At 35.7% G+C, this 23,662-nt stretch overlaps 1 protein-coding gene across 20 annotated transcripts in view; it reads left to right on the top strand.

Annotated features, from left to right (window-relative positions):
* The window catches only part of LOC5577073 (supervillin), a 953,578-nt gene that overhangs the window by 688,719 nt on the left and 241,197 nt on the right, over nt 1-23,662 (top strand). Inside the window, exon 1 of one of the 20 annotated variants that reach the window (XM_021840701.1) lies at nt 4,558-5,882. The exons of the other annotated variants lie outside the window; for them this stretch is intronic. The gene's annotated coding sequence lies outside the window, so the exon portion shown is untranslated. Of the gene's footprint in view, nt 1-4,557; nt 5,883-23,662 lie in introns of those variants that run through there. 20 annotated transcript variants of the gene reach the window in all.

The raw sequence follows: 23,662 nt of genomic DNA, 5'->3' as shown, positions 1-23,662 counted from the left end.
ATTCGCGATATTACTCGATAAACGCAACTGAACGCCGATCAAGTGTTCGTCACTCACCCCATAGGAGCAAGCGACAAGATCAAAGGATCAAACACTACTAACGCGTTCTGCGACCCGCGACACTATTCCACCTTGCCACGCGAGCGGCGCGCAACAGGATTGATCCTGCCCTCATCACCCGCCCTCGTAGGAGCAAGCGTCAAGGTCGAAGGATCAAACAGATCTAGCGGACCGATTCACTTTTTTACTTTTTCCGACCGACGCGCGACATGTTTGACCCTCCCTCATCACCCGTTCCCGTAGAAGCAATCGTCAAGGTCGAAGGATCAAACAGAACTAGTCGACAAAGTAAACATCAAACATGATCAAAAATGTCAAGGCTCATATTTGGAACCATTTTTGAAATTGAAGTTTAAATATATTATAGCAGTTATTTGAGTTGGAAAAATACAATACATGCTCTTTCGTATTATTAAATAAAAAGAGGAATTCTTTAGAATTTTACTATAAGCTGCTAAAAAGGAATCGCCCGAGAAATTCCTCGCAGAAATTTTCTTTTGAACTGCGTACTGCGATCAGAGAAAAGCGATTCTTTCCCTAAATTTTCCATGCATCAAGATAGGTCAAGAAATTACGTTTTCAGCAGCAAACCAGGTGTTCAAATAAAATTTTATGATGTTTGTGTGGTTTTACACGATGCGTAATGATGATTTGCGTAAGTTCTGGCATTCCGTTTATGTGCATAATTTACGCTGAATTTTATATGGAATGTTTTTTTCTGTGTATGTTTAAATTAATAAAAATCGTGAGTCTACCTGCTTTTTTTAACTTTTTTCGTTTAAACGATATTGTTTTCACTTTCTCATTAGTGGGACAATGAATACGCAATAAATCTATATTTTTTCAATCTCAAAAAACATACACGACCTTTATAATTTTACTGGAGGTAGGGGAACTTACGTATTTTCGGACGGTTCGTGTTGAAGACTTGTTGTCGACCAAAATTCTGAAATTAAGCAGTAATCACTCATGAAAAACAGAGCAAAGCTGCTGGAAATACACCCTATTTATGGTGTCAAGGACCTTAACTATACGATTTTCGTTACCCTCTTGATTCGCAGTACCTCAACTCAAAATCTATGCAAACTATAGAGTTTATAAAAACTTATATAACATTTGAAAGATCTAAATGAGACAAGAAAAAGTTGGTATGGGGCCAAAAGTATCTGCCAAAAGCGAGGTTTTTCTACCAATGCTGTGCAGAATACAACGTAACCACTGTAGTGTTAAAACGGGTATAATATGGGAATTTCTTCCTGAGTAAACCACCGGTTTGTCATCATATTGCTAGCAAACTGGGACAGGAAAATACGATCTGACCATGCTGTCCAGCCGATTGAGTATTAACATTGCAGCAATTCAAAACGATATTTCTGAATAGTTTGCGATAAATATATGGACATATATATAGAGTAAAGTGGGGCAAAAGTTCGAGTGGGGCAAGAGTTTCTTTTTAAGATTTCTAGCTCAAATCAAATCAAAACTTAGAAATGTCATGGTGGTTCGAATGCTATTCAAGTAAGAGACTCTCACTCCAAATATCATAAAAATCTATTGAGATTTGGAAAAGTTATGGCTATTTGTTGTTTTTCGACGTAAATATTGTAATATTTGGTCAAACTTTCGATGCATGGAACCAAATGAAGATAAAATATTTTTCAATATTTTATGTAAGGGCGTTTCTAGGCCTATCATAAGGATGCTTTGACGTGTATTAATTTTTGCATAAATAGTTGGAATCAATTATTGGTTCATAGTGGGGCAAAAGTTCGAATCTGCGGGGCAAAAGTTCGACCCATATATAAATCCACGGAAAAAATTTCAAATATCCTGAAATGTACATATTATCTTCAAATTTAGCGAAATTTGTCTGATCGTGCGAAAAATGTTACAAAAAATTTACATTTCCACTTAGTTTTGCGAAAAACTGCTATTTTTTGGGTGTATTACAATTAACCCTGTTTTGGGCATTTTTTGATGAAAATTTAGTGTGTGTTTTTCGGCAAACATAAGTTTACGGCTGGTATAAAGTATGCCTGGCATAAAAGTATTGATATTTTGTGTTTTAGCCGACGAACTTTTGCCCCACACTAGATTCGAACTTTTGCCCCACCGGTGGGGCAAAAGTTCGTTTAAGACAATCAATTTTAAAACTGTTATAACTAAAAATGGGTAAATATTTTGACACAAGTTTGTTCAGCAAAATTATAGCCAATATGTTGAAGGTTCGCTGTATGGTATTTATTTTGCTTTATTTGCTATTATTTTCCTGGAAACTTTGATTATACCACTAAGGTCGAACTTTTGCCCCACCTTACTCTATGCAATTTTACTGCCTTAAACCCTTCCTTACATCGTTCCAGCAAACATAACTTTTTTTCTCCTACGATTAATATTTTGATCCCATATCATTTTTTTCTTGTTTAATTTAGATCTTTCAAATGATGTATGGGTCGTCTGTGTACATTCTGGGACTAAACTCCATACAATTTTGCCCAAGCTCCTTTAGTATTACCAAATAAGGATGATAGTGTTGCCTAACACAGAACACCTAAATAGCTATGAGAAATGAATATGGTGTTTAAAATGATACTAATAGAGGATATAAAACCAAAAACAAAACGAAAATTAAGCATCATGGACAGACATTGCAGAATACGATACCATTTGGTTTTGACAATCAGAGCAAGCGAAGAAAAATAAGTGGCTTTTAAAGTGCCTCCATTAAATAAATTCATGGCTTCTGAAGCCAAATGTGTTGGAGAAACTGTTACAAGTAATTTACTATCTATTTTTTATGTAAATAAAATAATAAACATTTGTATGACAAAACAAATTTTAAACTTTGAGTGTCGTTTTCTATATGCCTACTTTTTAAATATGGGACAGTTATGCTTTTATGGCAAGTATGATAAAAGATTAAGAAACTTCATAAAAATACCTCATACAATTATATCATTCCTTGGTGGACACTCAACCGGTTTGGGTGATATGTAAGTATCAGGAAGAATTGTTTGAAAACCGTAAGATGTTCCAAGCAACTCACCCAAAATTGTTTCTATGGGAATTTCCGGAAAAATCTTTTACATATCTTAAAGAAATTCATAAATAAACCCAAGATTAAAGCTTCGAAGACTCTAGTCTAGAATATGTTGATATGTAGATAGTAAAGCTAATCCTAAGTTAAAAGTTTTCGAATCATAGTGCTTGGCATTTTAAATTCAGTCAATTCATTGATTTTGATGTGCACATTTCATCGTGTTTCCTAGTGATAGGGGAAGGGGTGGTACAATGAACACCTTAAGAAAACCATCTTGTTTCTGATAGAAAAACGAGGAATTTGTATAGTTCAACCGCACAACATCAAAAATAGGGATGTAATCTATAGCAGCTATATGGATTCAGACTAAAATAGCTAAATTTTCACTTATTTTCATCGCTATCAAAAAGCGATGCAAATGTTCATTTTACCTGTACTATGTGGGTAAAATAAACAGCGGTTGGTGGTAAAATGAACACCATGCAAAAAAAGTGTGAAAAACAAATATTTCTGCGCCACCAAAAATAAATCCAATAATGATTGTGACCCATTCAAAAAGAATTCTAAAGGTATCAGATTTGACATCATATCATAACGATATTCACCTCACTGAAAAAAAAAGTCTTCCGAGCTAAAAGTTACGTCAGTTCTAATTTTCAAACGTGGTTTTCTAAAATCTTAGTTTTTGTTGATGTTTTCACTTCAACTGACCTCCATATCAACTCGAACACCCAGATTTATGCTCTAAATCGTCCGTGCGTGATAAAAATTAATCGAAATTTGTTTTTTCTCGGTAAAAGGCACGGTGTTCATTTAACCACCCTGTTCATTTTACCACCACTTCCCCTATTTGTAATTTGTAGGTGATTTTTCGTCCAACAAAAAAAATAACACAAACAAGGTAGTATTTATTGGATTCCAAAATTTGTATGGGATGAAAAATAACTGAAAAAAAAAATCGAACTCTTTATTCTCAAAAGCAGATTTTTGTCACTTACACCCTTTTGCTTATACACCCCCTCAAATTGTATCATTAGAATGATTTATGCATTTATGAACTTTGCCTAGTCAACCATTGATTTGTGGTACGCAACTCCTACTTCGAGAAACACTGGACCACTGCCTGAATGAATATTGTTCTCCCCTTCACTGATGTCTTGCACTACGCTTCGGCTTCGAACCACTTCGCTTTGGTTCATGATTTGCAGTGCTTGTAATGGTACGCCATATCCCCCGTTCGTTCACCGACCGGCGGACGCTTGTTGCGCGTTGTTTGCGCATGGTCTGGTTGTCTGTGGCTAGCCGTCCCGTCGTTTCTGCCTGCTGGCTGGTGGTTGAATGGGTGGTTTATCGTGTTCATCCACAGCGCAACAGAACGGCGGCGGGCGTCGTGTTGTTTGTATATTCAATCCAGCGATCCCATCGTCCGTCGTATCGTTCGTCAACGTCGCATTCTCATTCACTCAAGTTCCGTCTGTTGTCGATGGTGGACGTGTATATTTTGCGCGACTTCGACTCTTATCTCTGTACCCTTTGTATACAAGGCTTCTCGAATCGTTCGTTCTCTCGTGTGCATCTTTTTATTGCTGCGATAAATTTTAAAAAAGAACTGTGAAGTGTGTAGTGTTGTGTGCTGCATTGCACTGCGAGAACGTCAGTTGAAGTGGTTTAGAAGCGTAGATCACGATCTATTCTGTAGAAGATTGCGACGACCCACATTTCGATCATTGCGAGTCATCGTCGTTGATCACACTTTTGGAGTCCGTTTCAGGGCTAAAGGGGGCTCTCGTAGAAGGAAAGTGATTATTATTGTCGAAGCTGATTGAAAGGTGCATGGTGCTGTCCGAATACGGCGTGCAAATTACCGGTTTCCTCCGGACAAGCTGGCCTAGCTGTGGGTCATAGCTGGAAGACTTGTGTGTGTCAAAAAAGTGAATGGTTTTCGAATATAGGTGGCTGCTAGTCGATCCCCCGTCTTTGGAACAGAAGAAAAAGGGGGAAGATCGCCTCGAGTGGCATTGAAGAATTTGGTCGTCACGACTAGAAGAGCGAATCGAATAATTCGGCGGCGAAGTCCACAACCGGTTGTTCTGCTGAATTACGAGGTGTTGTGAGGAAGACCTTCTCCATTGAGCGGAGAGAAGTGCTCGGTGAAGTGCGTGGTACGTCGTTGAGCTTGAAGACATTCGAACGAGCAGCTGCGTAGGAAGTCGTTGCCGTTCTAAGAGCCTGTTGGTGCACCATTCTGGTTAGTGTCATACTTGAGATAGGAATCTACCTGTTCTCCGCTTGCAATATGAACAAGTGAATCGTGTCTTGGGGCGTGGAAAAACGTGATTCAAGAAAGAATTGTTTGTTTGTTTTAAATGTGCCTCAGTCTACGAGAGAAGGGTATTCCATACGCGCAAACATCCCATAGTGTAGAGTTGAAGCTGCATCAGCAACGAAGAAGCGGCTTACAGCAGAAAGGCAGAAAACTTCCCAAAAGTAACTGAAAGCGCAGTCTAGCGAGAAGCGCGCAAACATCTGCAGCAGAGCCCCGCAGTCACAACACAACTTCCCTCTGCATAAGAGCATGCTGGCCTCTCTTCCGTAGGGTCTTGGTGGATTGTGTCGTGTTATTGTTACTGTGCTTTTTGCGATCGTAGTATTCACCTTGAGCGGTAAGGCAAGAAGAAGTAGAATATTAAGGAGCGTCTGATACTGACGAAACTGTGCCTGTTGCGGAAAAAGGTGTTTGGGATCGTTGTTACGGTCGGCCGCTGAGCAGGAAAGAAGAGAGGTAGGTGCGTGACGTGAGAGATGCATTTTCGTTCAAATGTAGAGGTGGGATTTCCCTTTCACATACAAACTGTTGAATAATATCGCTATCGGTTCGGTTCTATAGTATCCGTCGAATTTCGGTACTTGATTTTCCGTTTCCGAAGTGCAGTAAATGGCAATCAACGGTAGCTTTCAATTGCAATCATTGTTATGTTACTATTTTGACATTTGAGGATGTAGAAGCAAACTTTCAATCACTCTGAAACGAGTGATGAACAGGAAATATTTAGGTAATGCTGAACATTTGCCAAGCTAGTGAGCTCTTTTTATATTATTTTTCATCTATCGTAAAAATCATGTGAGTTTAACCCAGAGGCGAATTACACTAGTTAAAACCTCTATAAAAATAATAATAATAAAAATATTATTGTGAGTTTACCTGAATAGTTCTAGGTTTTAGTAGTTTGATATCAAATGAATCTTGATGTTAAAATTTTCAAAAATATTCAAAATGTGGAAGTTTTCGAGAAAACATATATGTATGGCCAAATAGGGAACAACAATAGCAATAACTGGTACACTTTCCCTAGTTATTACTATCTCAGGTAAAAAATGACTGCACGCCAAAACAAACTCCATCAAGTTGAGTGCGATTGACTGAATAGGGCTTTTTTAAGTTTATTAACTTATGATCTGACTAGAAGAAATTTTTTTCAATTTAATTGTCACATCGTGTTTTAGCATAAAATATAAGTCCATTCCATCTTCGTGCTCAGAATGACCTTAAATTTTCACCGCAACTTGAAAATGACTTTAAATTTGTTCAACAGGAAATTAACAGCTTTTCATGAATAAGCTTTTATGTTATCGCAAAAATCTAATTTTGATGAAATTGGCAAAATTTTGAAATTGACATGCATATTTAGAGCAACATACCCTTTTGTAAAATTGATCAATTTGGTAAGACAAACAAGTTTGTAGAATAACATTTTTCAGTAAAACTGATTGTCTTCAAATCACTTCAGAATTAAATTATTGCCTTTTTCGTAAAATGGAAGATTTGCGATAACTTTAAAGTTTGTGTTTGAATAAGCTGAATTGTCAGATTACTTTCATTCATGAGTAAACTGCAGGTACTTACCGAGATACGATCAAAACTTCAATCATATCTCTGGATTCTGAGATCTAAGGCTCCAAACTTGACGATTTTGTATGAAAGGGGCAAATGAGTACTTTGTTCTGTCTAGTACTTTATATGTTCTTCCCAATTTGCTTCAGGTCTTCGCACACAATCATGCATGTCTAACATTTTTTTATTTTATAATTTGTTAAATTCTTCATTGAATTCTGGGAAGATATTCTTTTTGTCATGCTTATCATATTCAATTCATAATAAACATTCGTTAGGTGGATCTTTGACGGGTAAAATCTGTTGCGGATGCCTTGTGTATTTTTTGAAATTTTTGATATATTCCTATTGAAATTTTGGATGATTTTTAGTTCCGATTTTTGACGGACCCTCAATAAAATTGTTGAATGGTTCCTGGCAAAATTCATATCAAATTAGATAACATTAGAATTTAGTTTGATTTTCTGATTCTACATGCATCATTAAGAGACCACTCGCTGTTAGTTTTTGAAAAATCCATTAGCGTTACTTGAACTTAAATCTAGAGGGGGCTTGACCATTTCGATCAAACAGATGCTCTAAGTAAGATGCACACTTAGCATGAGAGTTTAAATTTTCTAGGGGGGGCTTGAACTTTTCTAGGGGGGTCGAAGCCCCCCCTAGCCCCCCCCCCGTATTTTCGCCAATGGAAAAATCCTTAACGGATTTCTGACAAGATTTGAAGGAAAGGATTTAAAGGCCGATTCCATCAAATGAACCTTAGAAAATGTGTTGATGGTGGTGCTAGTCACTTTTCAGTGGGCGGGGAAAAATTGTCCGTCTGTGCTGAGAGCGCTGAGAACACTAGCTTACTATGCTTGAATGTGTGGCGGGGCGCGTAAAGCAAGGCACGTGTCAAGCGTTATAACAAAGCCGAGACACGATCGAAAGAGAATAGGACAATAGAATCCGTTCGTTCCTCTTACGGGTCTCTTTTTATCTGATCCATTGTGTGTCTGCTGATCGAATGAACCGATTCTCGCCAAAATAGAACCGCGGATCATTGGTTTAATTGAATGATTTGGTTCTTTTAAACGGCTCCGATTCATTTTAATCTTCATGAATTCGAAAGATCAAGTCTATAAATGAAGAGTAAACACGCTGGCAATTGATGAGGTCACTCCAGAGCACCTGACACAGGTTCTGCTAGGGCTTCTCTGGGAGTTATAAGAAAAACATATCGTCCGACGACTCAATCTTCAAGAATTCGAACTAACATATCATGAAGATGAAGAAGTAGATGTAAGTGCCTGAAAAAGCCAATGCCAGAAAGAAATCCTTGGAGTATCAATGCGGATAATTTCTAATTCAGAGGTCCTTTAGGAAATCTTTCACAGATTTTCAGTGATTTATTCAGAGAATGCTCCCCAATATATTCAGGGAATTCCCCTTAAATCCTTCCAGAAATTCCTCTGAAGATTCCTCCAGTTATTCTCACTGGGATCCATCAATTTCTGCCTCAAGTAACATTGGTGACTGAGTAGAGGCTTATTCAATAATATATAGCTGAACATTGTTTATTGGGCTGCATTTAGGCTGAAAAAAACCAACAATCATTAACTAATTTCTCTAGAAATTTCCATAAGGGTTGGTCCAAAAATTCCTACATTTCCTCTTAAAATTCGTCCAAAAATTTATTTCAGACATTCTTTTCTTGGGGGGGCCCAGATAGCCGTAGCGGTAAACGCGCAGCTATTCAGCATGACCATGCTGAGGGTCGTGGGTTCGAATCCCGCTGGTCGAGGATCTTTTCGTAATGGAAATTTTCTCGATTCCCAGGGCATAGAGTATCTTCGTACCTGCCACACGATATACACATGCAAAAATGGTCAATTGGCATAGAAAGCTCTCAGTTAATAACTGTGGAAGTGCTCATAAGAACACTAATCTGAGAAGCAGGCTTTGTCCCAGTTGGGACGTAACGCCAGAAAGAAGAAGAAGAAGAACATTCTTTTATAAAAATATTTTCCGATTTCTCCGTATGTTGAAGTTAAAGTTTTTCGGCACAAACCTTGAAAAATCACAAATCCAGAGTATTTAAAAATTTATTTAGAAATCTTCCCAGGAAATTCTGCAAAAATATCACCTTAATTTGCTATTATGGTTTCCCCAGTAGTCGTTTAAGCCATTCACAAAATGGTCCTATAAAAAATCAACTGGTTCTTCTAGGAACTGTTTCAGAAAAATTTCATGGAACTATAACTAATTTTTCAAGTAATTGTTCTTAAGAATTTACCATCGCACAAACTTTTATATGTTTTTTACCATTTTATGGATTACTCCAATGGTTTTCATATCGTGCTCCGCTTGGTGCTCCGCCAAGCCTTTGCAGGTGCTCCGCGACAGTTTTGAAAATTTGTACCTATACTTTGAAATATTTAAACTTTTTGCTTTAAAATATTGTTTGTTTTGTTCTCTATATTTGTGCTTTTTGAAATTTACAGTTGTTTTTAATTCATCTTATCTTATGATGTTTTTGAGGTTGGATGATAGAACACGGTTTCAACGAATCAACATGGTGTCAAAATATCGATCAAAATCGAATTTTTAGATAACTCGGAAAATTTTACGAAGACGTTCAGCATTTGGGTTTAGATTTTGTAATTGGAAGGTTCAAAATATTCTGTCGGCGAAAATTTCACTCTTTAATTTGTATATCTCCGACTGAATGTATTGAAATTTTCAGGGTGTGAAAGTTTTGTCAGGATAATTATCCTCGTCTAAAAAAATCTGAGATACAAGCAAATTTTATAATAATCGAGATATTGACAACGTGGTTGAACATTACCCATTCAAACAAACATAATTAAAAGCATAATTCGTAAAATATCTTCAGCTAGGCAATGTAGCCGTTTATAAGCCACAAATTTTGAAATATTTAACGAAAACTCAAATATATTTAGTTTTAGATGCCTATTTGTCACAGATTAAAATAAATAGTGCTTTATTAAATGAAATATATATTTTCAGATCCAGATAAATAAAAATGAAATGGTGTTTATATGTCACCAATTAGTTCAATAATTGGTTATCAGATTTTGAAAATTCTTTCATTGTTGTATTCGTACAATGCACTATGGTCCAGGAATCAGTTTTACGCGGAAAGATGCATTTTGAGCTTTAGAATGAAACATTAGACAAAAACGGTCTTCTACAAAGTTGTTTGTATTAGTTGAGTCCTTTGTTTGGTTTTCTTGAAAATTAGGGTGGACCACATTTTCATAGAAATTGTGTAACTAACTTTCTTATTTGTAGAAATTATATTATACATGCTTCAACAAAGTTGTAGACCATTCAATTTCAAGCAACTTTGCCAAAAAAAGTTTTTTTTGTATCTCTTAAATTGACCGATTTAGAGCTTTTTTCCTACGGTGACATAGGGTGGTCCGAACAAAACTGGTTTTCTGGCTCTAGAGTTTTCAATTCAAATTTCTCACCAAAGTAGTCTATGAAACACTTGTAGAGCTAAAAATTTGACTTTTAAGACGTTTTATTAGAGTTACAAAAATAACACATCTGTAATTTTTTGATACAATATACAATTTTATTTTGTCTTTTGAATGCCGTCAAAAGATATTTTTTATGTTTGCCCCAATCAGAGATATTCACAATCAAAGTAGGCATGTTTTTGAGAGAAAAACAACAATAACTCCTAAACGGAAGGAGATAGCGAGTTTCTTCACTCACCAAATTACGCATTTTTCAAAGCTCTAAAAGTGTTTCATAGACTACTTTGATGAGAAATTTGAATTGAAAACTCTAGAGCCAGAAAACCAGTTTTGTTCGGACCACCCTATGTCACCGTAGGAAAAAAGCTCTAAATCGGTCAATTTAAGAGATACAAAAAAACTTTTTTTGGCAAAGTTGCTTGAAATTGAATGGTCTACAACTTTGCTGAAGCATGTATGATATAATTTCTACAAATAAGAAAGTTAGTTACACAATTTCTATGAAAACGTGGTCCACCCTAATTTTCAATAACACCAAACAAAGGGCTTAACTAATACAAACAACTTTGTAGAAGACCGTTTTTGTCTAATGTTTTATTCTAAAGCTCAAAATGCATCTTTCCGCGTAAAACTGATTCCTGGACTACTGTGCAATATTGCGACTTGTTTGCTTGAAAATAAGATTGCTTACTTTGTTGCAATACAACGTTAGACAACTAGCTAGAAATAAAAGTTTTTTAACTAGTTACACTAGCTAGAAGTAAAAATAAATTAAAGATTGATCAACAAAAATCTTACTTTGCGATATTCGTAGGAATTAAAGGGTCGATTTAAGTGTGTAAAAATTCGGATTTTAAACGGAATGGTGGTAAACAGCAGATGCTCCGCGTAACAATTTTATTTCAAAAAGTGCTCCGCGATCCGAAAAGGCTGAAAACCCCTGGATTACTCCAATGATTGTTTCCCAAAGATGTGTCGACTTATTTCTAAGCTAAACTTTCCATGGCTTATTCGGAAAGTTTCATGTTGGTTTGTCCCAGAATTTCTATAAAATGTATTTCATTACCTCCTCCAATTATTCTCATGCTAAATTTTCTAGAGATTCCGCCGGATGTTTCTGGGATTTCTCTTCAAAATCCTGTGTTTCATTGGCAATTTATCTCAAGAATTCCTAACCCTCTAGTACCTAAATTTTTATTTTCTATCTTAATATTATTTTTCATAATCTAAACGCAACGATTAATTTTAATTCGCGAATTTATGAATTTTGGTTTGAGCCAACAATAAAATCATTTTGATTTCCAAGCTACGAAAAAATACACCAATTTCTAAGGGTGGTGTTGAGGATTAGACGGTTAAAGACTTTCTTCTGTACCCTTGAAGAAGTCCTAGAGAATACTCACAGGAACAGGAATTCCATCAAGTATTCCTGAAGGAGTTTCATCGTTACTTATTTTATATTCTTTCGAAACGTCTCTCAAATTTTTGTTTCAAGAATTTCTACAATTATTTAAGAATTTTGTTTCCTGTCCTCGAATGTTGAAAATCTCCCTATAATTATGTGTTGCAAGGTGCTCAAAAATATGGTAGCAACCTTGGATAAGAGTCTCTTAAACCCTGCTTATTTTGTACGAGTCTCGTTTTTTTTGTGATAATCATGATCACGAAATGGGGCCCAGATAGCCGCAGCGGTAAACGCGCAGCTATTCAGCATGACCATGCTGAGGGTCGTGGGTTCGAATCCCGCCGATCGAGGATCTTTTCGTAAAGGAAATTTTCTCGATTCCCAGGGCATAGAGTATCTTCGTGCCTGCCACAGTATATCGCAAAAATGGTCATTTGGAAAGAAAGCTCTCAGTTAATAACTGTGGAAGAGCTCATAAGAACACTAAGCTGAGAAGCCGGCTCTGTCCCAGTTGTGACGTAACGCCAGAGAGAAGAAGATGATCACGAAATCAATCCAAGATTTTGTGAGAAATATGCTATATTTTTGTGAGAAAATTTTTGTACCAGAATTCAGGCAGCCATGTTTAAATCAGTAACTTTGTAACAATCTGGTCGTATAACTGTTAGGATGTGATTCCTTGAAGATAAAGGAATACTCATTTGGAACTGGAAGCCATTTTCTAGAACAATTATGTGTCTTTGCTTTGCAATAGTGAACTGATAGAAAAAGGCTAAGCTTTTTCTGTGATATCGAAGAAATATGACACAGCACAGTGTAGGTTAAGCTGACAATCACTGTTCTCGTGATCCTTCCAACACCTTCGTCCACGATCTCTGACCGTTTCATATGATCTTGTATTTTGGCTTCAACAACTAGTTGTTCGCATAATTTTACTGACTGTCACACGGACCATTGCCTAACATGCCACTTGTGTAGAGTAGGTATACCTACGTAGTTTCGTGCAACACACAATATGTTATTTTTCACGACATGGTGTTGTTCCCAAAAGAATTGCAATAAAAAAAAGTCGCTGAAAACCAGAATTAGACAGCCGCTGAAACAGGTTCCTGCTCGGTCGGCGCAGTTCGAGGTTGTCCTCCGAGTTAGCTCACAAACGAACGGGTTGTTCATTTTCGGTGACTTGACTGAGTCTCCTTGCCCCAATCCCCAGTCGGTATCTACCTCCTTCCTACCACTTGTGTTCCACAATGTATCCCCGGCATTCGTGTTCTGTACCCATATGACCACACCGGGCAATCGTAACACTATGGGCAATTTCTACGTAATCAGATGGCCAAAAGCATTTCTGCCGTCTTATATTTATGAGCTTCGTGACACGATTTTAGAAATTTGAAATATCCTATAGTTATATGGACCACTTGTGCGATTAACTTACAGTTTAATAATATGAACCATTTTCTCCTTCTTCTTGGCATTTCGTCCTCACTGGGACAAAGTCGGCTTCGCAGATTAGTGTTCAATGAGCACTTCCACTGTTATTAACTGAGAGATTTATTTTCCAAAATTGCCATTTTCGCATTCATATATCGTGTGGCAGGTACGATTATACTCTATGCCCAGGGGAGTCAAGGACATTTCCATTACAAAAAGATCTTGGACCGACCGGGAATCGAACCCAGACACCTTCAGCATGGCTTTGCTTTGTAGCCACGGACTCTAACATCTTGGCAAAGGAAGGCCCACTCTATTTTTTTGACAAATAGGATACAGAGCTACTTGTCACTTCCATGATTCACTTTGGTATGTGAGGTTTTCTCGGGCGAATTGTCTGAAACTTTACAATGAGATTAAAAAAGAAGCGAATCAAGAGTACCAACAACAGGATCCGGCTCCTACCTTGTGTTTACATTGAATTATTTATTTTTCTTATAAATTCTAACTTTGGCATACTATATCAACAACACTACAAAGAAAATGACTCTCATTTTCCAGGAATATCCTAAGAGAAGTATTTACTATAGAATGATGAAGACAGAACCACTAGAACACATTTTTTTTTTCGATTTTTGGTCACTTGATCGCCCACAGTCCTTAATCTTGTCCTATCGGTCAACCAGCCCAGGCCCTGCACCGTCTAGGCGCGTACGGTACAAACCGGTTCTGTTCTTGGCGCGGTGCCAAGTGTAGGCAGTACCGACTCCGCGGGACTCAGTGGGCCTCAGATTATACAATTCTTTTCGGTGCCATTTGGTGGCGGTTCAGTTTGTTGTTTTTTCTATGTCAACTCACGCACATTTTTAGACGCTTTAGTCACCTCATCCTCCCAAGTCGATGCAGCAGCTTAGTTGCGGAGGCAAGGTTCAGGGATACGAAACCGAGTCGTCGCCCCTCTTTCTTGATGGAATTTCTGCGTGCTTGCAGTGGAACTTTGGACAGATGCCAACAATTGACTGGTTTCATTGGTATAATTAGAATCCTGAAGTTGGTCGAAATGTGGTAACTTAATCGCACTCGAAATCAATACAATAGTGCTAGTTTCTAAGCAGCAAATCGATGCAATCTCTAGCCCAGGCTCTTTGATTCAAATGAGGAAGCAAAGGGTGCCGCCAATCGTGATCAGAGTTTATGAATTTGGAGGATTTAGGCAGGAGATCTTGAACTCCATTAGGGGAATCAAAATGTCCTTCCATATTGTAGACTGTCCCTTTAAAAAAAAAACTGTTAAAAATCGTAGAACTATTGCTCAAGCATCTTGAAAAGAAGAGGCACAAATTTTTCATTTAACGAAAATGAACGTTTGTCAAGGTCGTTTTGAAGGTATCTTAAATGACTAAGTGTACTGGTTATGGACATAGTGGTTCCCTATTTCGCCATACGTAATTACTTTAATGTCTTCAAATTTTGAAAATTTGTGTTTGTTGTAGTAGTTAGATTTATGATATATCTTGATGTTAAAGCATTCAAAAAGACCAAAAATGTGAATGTTATCAAAATATTACCTATGGCCCAATAGGGAACCACTATGGCCATAACTGGTATACTTTCCCTATAAGTCACCTGAAGAAGTCACAGATGATAGGAATGATTTACTCGGATATTTCCCGGTCCAAGTAATCATTATGAAAAAGAGAACAACCAATCTGACATTCGTCGGAAAGGGCTTTCCCAAGAATATTACTTAGTTCATTTTAACAAAAGTTTCCCAAGAATCACTCACTTGAAATGATACTTGAAAAAATAAATGTCAAATAAAATCTTTCAAAAATTTTTGAGAAAATAATTGAATGCGCTACGATATGATAAATGCTCTATATACCGTTAAGTCACCAGTCACCGTGCGGCCTCCATTCACCGTGCGCATATACAAATTCCTACAGAATATTCATACAATTTTCACAAACTATTCTTTAGTTAGCAAAATAAGATAAAACCGATGAAATGAAGTAGTTTTTGTCACAAAGTATTTTAAAAACCTAGTTTATGTAGTCAAAATTATGTGAATTCTTTTTGATAATGAGATGTTTCAACACTCTTAGTAGAAACGCCAAAATATCACATTTTTCATTTTAAGGTGAAGATGAATCGAAACCAAACCTCAAATTTTCAAGAGCACGGATCTGGAGAACCAAACATCCGTTTAAGCTGAAAACTTAATCGATCGGTCACCAGCTGGTGGTAACCAATCGATTAGGTTTTCAGCTCAAACGGATGTTTGGTTCTCCAGATCCGTGCTCTTGAAAATTTGAGGTTTGGCTTCGATTCATCTTCACCTTAACGTTAGAGTATGAAATTTTTAAAAAAAATTAAACAAGGTTTCATTGTGGAAACTTCTAGTAAGATGTATTTCATCGTATGAGCAATGAGATTTTAGGCAAATTAGAATTTTTTATTGTGTTTCAGTCGAAACTCAAATGCACGGTGAATGGACCCTTTTCAATATATATGGTTCCTATTACCGTGCATTAGTGTAAAAGGCATGAAATTATTCGGTGATATTATATTTATTATTATGTCGTGATTAATCAACTTCATATTACATTTATGAGTCAATATGGAGTGGTTTGGACAATACAGTCAAGCCTCCTAAAACGGTTTTAATGAAAAAAATAATTATGTATCCAATTTTTAAACTTTTTATGGTTTTTATTGTAAATTAAGATTTGAATACTCTTAAAATTAGGTGCGCACACTATTAGCAACATAGTTGCTCCATCAACAGCGTTTTTCCAAGATTCAAAATTAAAACATAACGAAAACTATACGCACGGTGAATGGTGCACTAGTGTGCACGGTAAATGGTGACATAGAACGGTACGAGGCGACCTTTGCATGACATTTTCAAACATAATTTGTGAGTCATTTTTTGATATGCATCACTAGTTTCAAATTTTTCCCTGAATAACAATATAATTGCACGCTACTTAAGTGGTATTCTAGCACGCTTCAAATTATTTGGAAAAGATATATAATTTTTTGAAGTGCAAATTTTTCTTAAATGCACGGTGAATGGTAGCTTGACGGTATTTAGGTTAAGTAAAGTTAAACACTAGTGCTCGGCTACTGTTTAGCCAAACAAACCAGTGAAAGGGAATCTGAGTTCGAAACTTAAAAGTCACTTACAGCCGGCAGCAATCGGTAGCAACACAGCAGTGCCACTTCTCGATAATCCATCGAGCACGCGAAAACTCGGACAAGAACTGGCCTCGTTGCTCATTGGGCGCAGCGAATCACGCTTCTTCGTGAGAAGTCTCAGAGGCGAAAGTCTTCCTCAATCACAAAGAAAAATCGACCAAAACAAATGCACCGCAAACCGAACAGAGACACATTTGACTGCTGGAAAAGGGTAAACTCGTGACCGGTGGATGGAACACGCACCCGGAAAAGCCAGCCAACAACCAGTGCTGCGATTAACCTTCGTCCCAGTAGTGAGGCTTATTTTTCGAAAGTTCCCTACACCAAAAGATTATCTGCTCTTAAAAAAAATAATTTCATAAAGTTCGAGGTGACTTGAAGTTCAAAAGTTTTCTAAAATGACCTCCAGTGAAGTTTATACAACTTTGTTCCAACCAATTTTCAACCAGTTTAATATTCAATTTAAAATATTTTTTCTTTGAAATTAAATTTATAAAATGTGTGTAGAATATCAAAGTTGTCGAAAGTTATAAATGAATTTTCTCAAAATTTTTCTTTGATTAAAAAATAAATTTACCATTACTTTATAAATATTCAATTGATTACTAACCTTTTTATATGAAATCAATTTTCTTTGTAAGGTTTTTAAACATATATTTCTGTTTTGAAATTAATAAAAGATCATTGATCACTATCGATAATTCATTAAAAATTGGTTGAACTTGAAAATTCACCGTTGCGCCACGTCTAAATCTAAATTTTTTTGGCTCAAATTTTGAAATTTCCTTTTTTATGTGAGTAATGCTCAGAGTTTTGAGAACTTTTAAAAAATAGGTCACACCCTACCCCTCAGGTTTCGATTAGGGCTCGTTTGTTCGGGTTTTGCACTGCCGTGTCGTATTCCATTGATTCAAAAGGCGAGTTTCAAAAAAGTGTTCATCGCAATAACCATCACAATAACTCCACACAAAAAAATGGCAGATAATTACGGTTAATGCCTCTTTTTGGGCTTCGTTTTCCACCCAGAAATGGGACCGATTCGTGCGGTTGATAAGAATGATGCGCTCGCAGAATTTTTCTGATGGTGGACAACACGAAAAAGTAGCGCCGAGGGGTTTGAACCTAAATTGAAGTTGAATTTTTCTGAAGGCCTTTCTTTGGTCTCTAAACGGATCCGACAGGCAGTAACATAAACAATGGTGGAGAGATAAGCTTTCTTTCGATGGTTGGGGGTTTTCTTTGTGGGGAAACTTGATGCAGATTGGTCCGGACGGCTACCTGAGTGGATCCTTTGCATGGTTTTCGACGTGAACAAGATGGGAGTTGTGTTTAGATATTCATCTGATGTAGATGTTGCGCTACCTTCTGTGACCAATCTCAATCGAGGAGAAGATTATGCAATTTGTTAGAAGATTTGTGAGTTAATAAAAATGTTTATCTCTTTTGAAGAGCAATTTATTTTTCAGTTCGGTAAACCGTTTGTAAAAAAAATGTGTTTTATAATAAAAGATATATAGAAAAACTTCAAAATTTGTGCTCAAAATATTACCATTTAGAGGTGGCACAAGCGACTTAAAGTTGAATGTTCATGTTATAAAAAATGACCTTCAGTGAAGTAAGCATAACTTTGTTATTTTTCAACCAATTTTGAAACTTTAAGCATCATTTCCTTCAAATTTAAATTTATAAAAACTTTGTAGAACATCAAATTTGTCTAAAATCAAAACTAGTTTTAGTTAAAAGAAGTTTACTCCATTTTTTTCTTCATTTTACTAAAAAAATATCTCTGATTGACCATAATTTTTTAAATACTCAATTGATTTCAAATCTTTTAACATGTTTTTGAAGAAAATTTAGTTGTTTTCAAACCTTTTAAAAATTATTTTGATCAAGTTATTCAATAAAAACTGCAAAAAACGTGTTTTTAACAAAATATGCCAGTTTTTTTTTTCAAATTTTTGCCAGTTAGACATTATTTCTAAAGCTGAATTAGGTTTTTCTCATTTGTCAAACCATTGAAAAGGACTTAGCAACAATTTAAAAACAAAAAATTTAAAACAAAAATATTTTTGCACATGTTAAAAAATATATGCACTTTTCAACTCGTAATTGAAACAAAATGCTTTATTAACTTAAGTTTTATAGAAAAAATGCAATTGCCGATGAATAAAATTAAATAATCCAGAGAAATTTGATTTTTTCATTAAAAAGTCATGTTTTTGGGTAGTTTTTGATGAATAACTAAGTCAAGACCATTTTTTAGAAAAATGTGTTATAAGAACAGTTTAAAAATAACTAAAATGGCTTCAAAAACATGTAAAATCACTTTAAATCGATTGAGTATTTATAAAGTTATAGTCAAGCAAAAATGAAATTAGGAAATTTTTTGCAAAAATCACTTCTTGTTACCTAGAGTAGTTTCGAGTTTAGACAAATTTGGTGTTCTATAAAGTTTTCATAGATTTAATTTTGAAGATAATGGTGCTAAAAGTTACAAAATTGGTTAAGAAGAACGAAGTTATGGAGAATTCACTGAAGACCATATTTTATAACTTGAAAATTCACCTTCAAGACGCTTGCGCCACCTCTAAATCTTAATATTTTTAGCTCAAACTTTGAGGTTTCGCTTTTAATGTGATTTGAATTCAGAAGAGCACACGATTTTTTGGTTTTGACATCTTTTGAAAAATAAACCGCGCCCTAATCCAGAGCTATTTGGGCACTTACATGATGCATTTTGGCATGGGGGGTTTTCTCTGCCGAATCGCCTGAAATTTTGCCATTAGAAGCACTTCTATACGCCGCATATATATATATTGGCTCAATATCTTAAAAAAAATTACTGTTTAACTGAATTCAAGTATCCAAGAACAGGATCCGACTTCCATTTATGCAACGATAATGTCTTGATCGAAATCATCTCATAAAAACCCCTAGTTATACCTTAAATATTTGATATGGCAAACTTTTCGGTAACCTTATGAAAAAAAAAACAAAAAAGTTTGTTACATTTTGTTTTTTATTTAAAACTAGCTTTTTTGTAGACATATTTGGTGGAGTTATCAAGTAGTAACTAGTGTGTCTAATTGAGACAAATTATTTTGGATTTTAGCCAAATTTCGTGATGTATGTTCGAATTACTGTAAAGCTAGTGATTTTTTCTTGATTCTAAAATATTTATTCAGAAAAAAAATTGAACAAGAAATTAAATAGGAAATTATTTGTGTTAGAATTTAGCGTCTATCATTGCTATTCGGTTATTTTGATTATCAAAGTTAACCGAAAAAAATGCTGAATAGGGAAAGTGTACCAGTTATGGTCATAATGGCTCCCTATTTGGCCATATGTAACATTTTGATAACTTTCACATTTTAAGTTTTTTTGAATGCTTTAACATCAAGAAATATCTTTAATCTTACTACTACAACATACAAACATTTTAAAAATTTGAAGACATTGAAGGAATCACGTATGGCGAAATAGGGAACCACTATGTCCATAACTGGTACACTTACACTACATAAAGAAATTTCTAGTGAAACTATTGATAGAATTCTGTTTTTTATTTATGTAGGAAATTCAGATGAGATTCTACGTTTTCCAACAGAATTTCTCCAATATTGACAAAAACAATAAAGTTGTGATTTTTCCGTCGAAATTTTAGGATCAATCTAGTGAAACTTTTGAAGAATTTGAAGTAGAAGTAGAATTGACACATTTGGTAAAGTTTTGTATTCTGTAAAATTCTTGAAAGAAAATTAACGGATTTTTCATAGATTGTAGAAGATACTCTCTTTAATATTATACTTCTCACAGTCCTCGTACTATCATCTAAGAATAACGAAAGTTACTTTGTTCAAGGATAAATCATTTTTTGTAGCGCGATCAGTAGTCTGAATTTTTTGTTCAATCCTGTAGAGGTTTTTGGCGAATAATTTCGAGTTGGAAAAGCATCTCTTCCAAAATTTTTGAATCCCTTATTCTGGTAACCTGCGTGCGTATTGATTTGGCGATTGTGGGGCAGAACCGAGGATGGAGAGATGCGGCCACGAACCAAGAATTGTTGATTCAGTGTTATCTGTTTAGATGTTAACTAAATAAATGAAAATTCTGGTAACCTAAGAAAATTGTTGGATTCCTGATAGAATTGTTAAAACATTGTTTTTGATGAATCTACCATTAAATAATCAAACATAAAAGCAAACGTTTCATGAATGCTTCAAAAAGGAGCTTGTCATTAGTCCGTAGAAGATTTTTCCTTGAACGCCGTGTTTCAATATGAATGGGCAAGCTTGAATTTGGGACTTTTGTGCATGAACTGACCAAAAATTCTGACCACAGCTTGGAATTTACTCAGAAACAATAAACTTTTCAGTAAATTTTAGCAAACTTCTATAGCAAAAATCTCAATTTGAAATAAAACTTCAACATAATTGCTCAATTTGATGAGACAAATCGTGTTGTAAATCATTTTCGTATATTGTTTGTTAAGAAAATATTTTAAAATGAAATTGTTATCATTTTTCTCTAAGATCGAGATGTAACTTAAAAGCTTGTACCTGGGACACTGTGAATAACCTACTGAGTAAATCTGGCAAAAAATGGTGGTTATTTTAAGTTACAATTTTTTAAACTAGGAAACTTAAGAAAAAAATATATCACAAAACGTATCTTTGGACTTGCTTCAGAAGTCCGTCATGAATTTTGAAAGTTTTCGAGAGAAATCCATCTGGAAATTCAAGGACAACAATCCAACATCACTAACAATCCGACAAAATTTTTTTCAGGAATCCTATCCAACTTCTATCAACTATCTAGGCACGAATAAAAAAAAGATAGGGAATTTTATCAGAAATCTCGATCAGATCAAATGAAAATATTGTCAGAAATTAACACGAGGATTTTATCAGGAATACGAATGCATCTATGACTTATCAAAAGTAATTCAATAAATCATAAGGATCTCTTTATGATCTCACCGTAACATGTCGTCGAAAAAACGCCATATCACAAATGACACCAAAAACGCTCCAATGACAATTTGTCTAATCGTGGTACAATATACCATACCCACACAGTTACGGATCACCCACAGTGACGGATCACTTTGGCGTTCAACATCGGATAACTCGCTCAAGACATAAACGTTGACGTAAAAGATATTTTTTCTATGTTATACTATTTGTCTTCTACCATTTGTAATGTTAAGCACAACATACAACATACAATAACGGTGTATTTGACAAATGTTTAGTTGGTACCACACAGCTATTATTATATGGTCGATTTCTGTAAGAAGTGCCGCCAGCATTCATAAGCTTCCACAGGTGGTAAAATACTAATGTTGTAGCATAAAACATGCTCGTTCGCTTCGATTTAGTATGAATTCACCTTTGGAAAACATTTTTCTTGATTTTTTATTTCTAAATACCGAATATTAGCACTTCTAACTAGTGATCCATAATATGAACCAAGAAATGATTGTTTACCACGGTTATGGATCACTTCCATAGAATGTAGATTTCTGCCGTTTTATGCATTGGATTCGACATTTTCAGACAATAGCACTAAGGATAATACTAATAAAACACCAAGGTTTGTCAATTTTGTTTTTGAGCTGACAAAAATGGATGGATAACTTGGTGTGGAGCGAAAGCAGTTCATGTCTCAGTTACTACAAAGCGGTATCCAAAAAAAAAAGGGCATTTTACCCTTGTTTTCAGCTCCATCACTGCTATTTTTTGCAGTAATATGTGAAACATTGTTAACTTTCGTCAAATCATGCAATACAGATGCATTGAGTTGAAAATCTCTTGAATTTAATAGGTTGGACTCTACACTATTTGATCCATAACTGTGGGGTCATGCTAACATCCGAAATCTCTCCATAAAATTTGCAATGATATAATATTGCATCAAGGAAGTAGTCCACCAAGGATCTCAATAGGGATCTGCCTACGATCTAACAAGAAATTGGTCAATAAATTCTCCAGCATACATTGAGGATTATGCACAGAATCCGCAAAGTATGCCTTTCGTAAATAATCTGCTAAGGGTTTTTTTTTTGGAATCTACAGAAAATATCGCACAGCACGCGTTTCGAAAAATATAGCCAGATTTTCTTCATCAAGAATTTCGAGCTAAATCCGTCAAGAACTTGGAATTACGTTCTCGATACGAAATCGTCAAAAATATCGCCAGCAATTTGTTTTAGTGTTGCCTTTCAAATCAAATAGTCACACTTAGTTTTGAAATATTTCCATAATAATGCATACAAGGTGATCGTAGTACCCTGTTCTCCTCTGAAACTTTTCCATATCCATTCGTCATCCAGTTTCCTCCGCCTGCAGATGACGGCATTTTGCAAAACACACTAACTATACCCGGATTCCAAACTGCGGCATCCATCACATTCTATACCGTAGTAAGTACCTGGCCGAGCATAGTACTACATATTTAGCAAAACACCGCGCGCAAAACCGAGTCTAAGCGATTGTTATTGTGTCTTGTCTAATTATCATCAATCATCTGGTGCACCCACTCCCCTCCCCGCCATTCTCTTGCTCCATTTACCCCATCGTTTGATCACATTCATTGAATCCATCTAGCCTTAGTTGGGTCCAAAGCACACGTACAGTGGCTCAAAGCTGCAAATTCCTTTACTGACATTTTTCCTTCTTTTTATTTGTTTTGAAAAATAATTCCCCAAATTTCAACCAGATAGGTGAATGTTTCGAATTTTGAACGACATGCGTGAAATTTGAACATTTAACTATCACGACCACTGTGAAACACGTGGTACGTAAACGTCGTGATGAACTATATAGACCATCCTCTAGCAAATTTACAAGCATCTTCCAAACAAAATGTTTTCCCCATTGGCTCGCCGTATGAAAAATGCCTTTTGTTTGGCTTGTTATGAGATCGAGAAGCCGTAGCTTTGCGCTGAGATGATCCATGAAATGCAGGCACAGTGTTGGACGGTACATTTGCAACATTGTTGATTTTACATACCGATTTTAATGAATTTTTCGCAGTACATCTGACATAACTTGAATTTCAACTTGTATTTCTGAGTAATTTGTCACATTTACGAGCTCAAAAGAAATAACGATTTATGATTTTTTTTACGAAAAGTATAA

This window comes from Aedes aegypti, chromosome 2 (assembly GCF_002204515.2).
Source record: "Aedes aegypti strain LVP_AGWG chromosome 2, AaegL5.0 Primary Assembly, whole genome shotgun sequence".
In the NCBI taxonomy this organism is placed as follows: Eukaryota; Metazoa; Arthropoda; class Insecta; order Diptera; family Culicidae; genus Aedes; species Aedes aegypti.
Note: the sequence above shows the minus strand (reverse complement) of the source record. Positions and strands in the feature narration are given on the sequence as shown.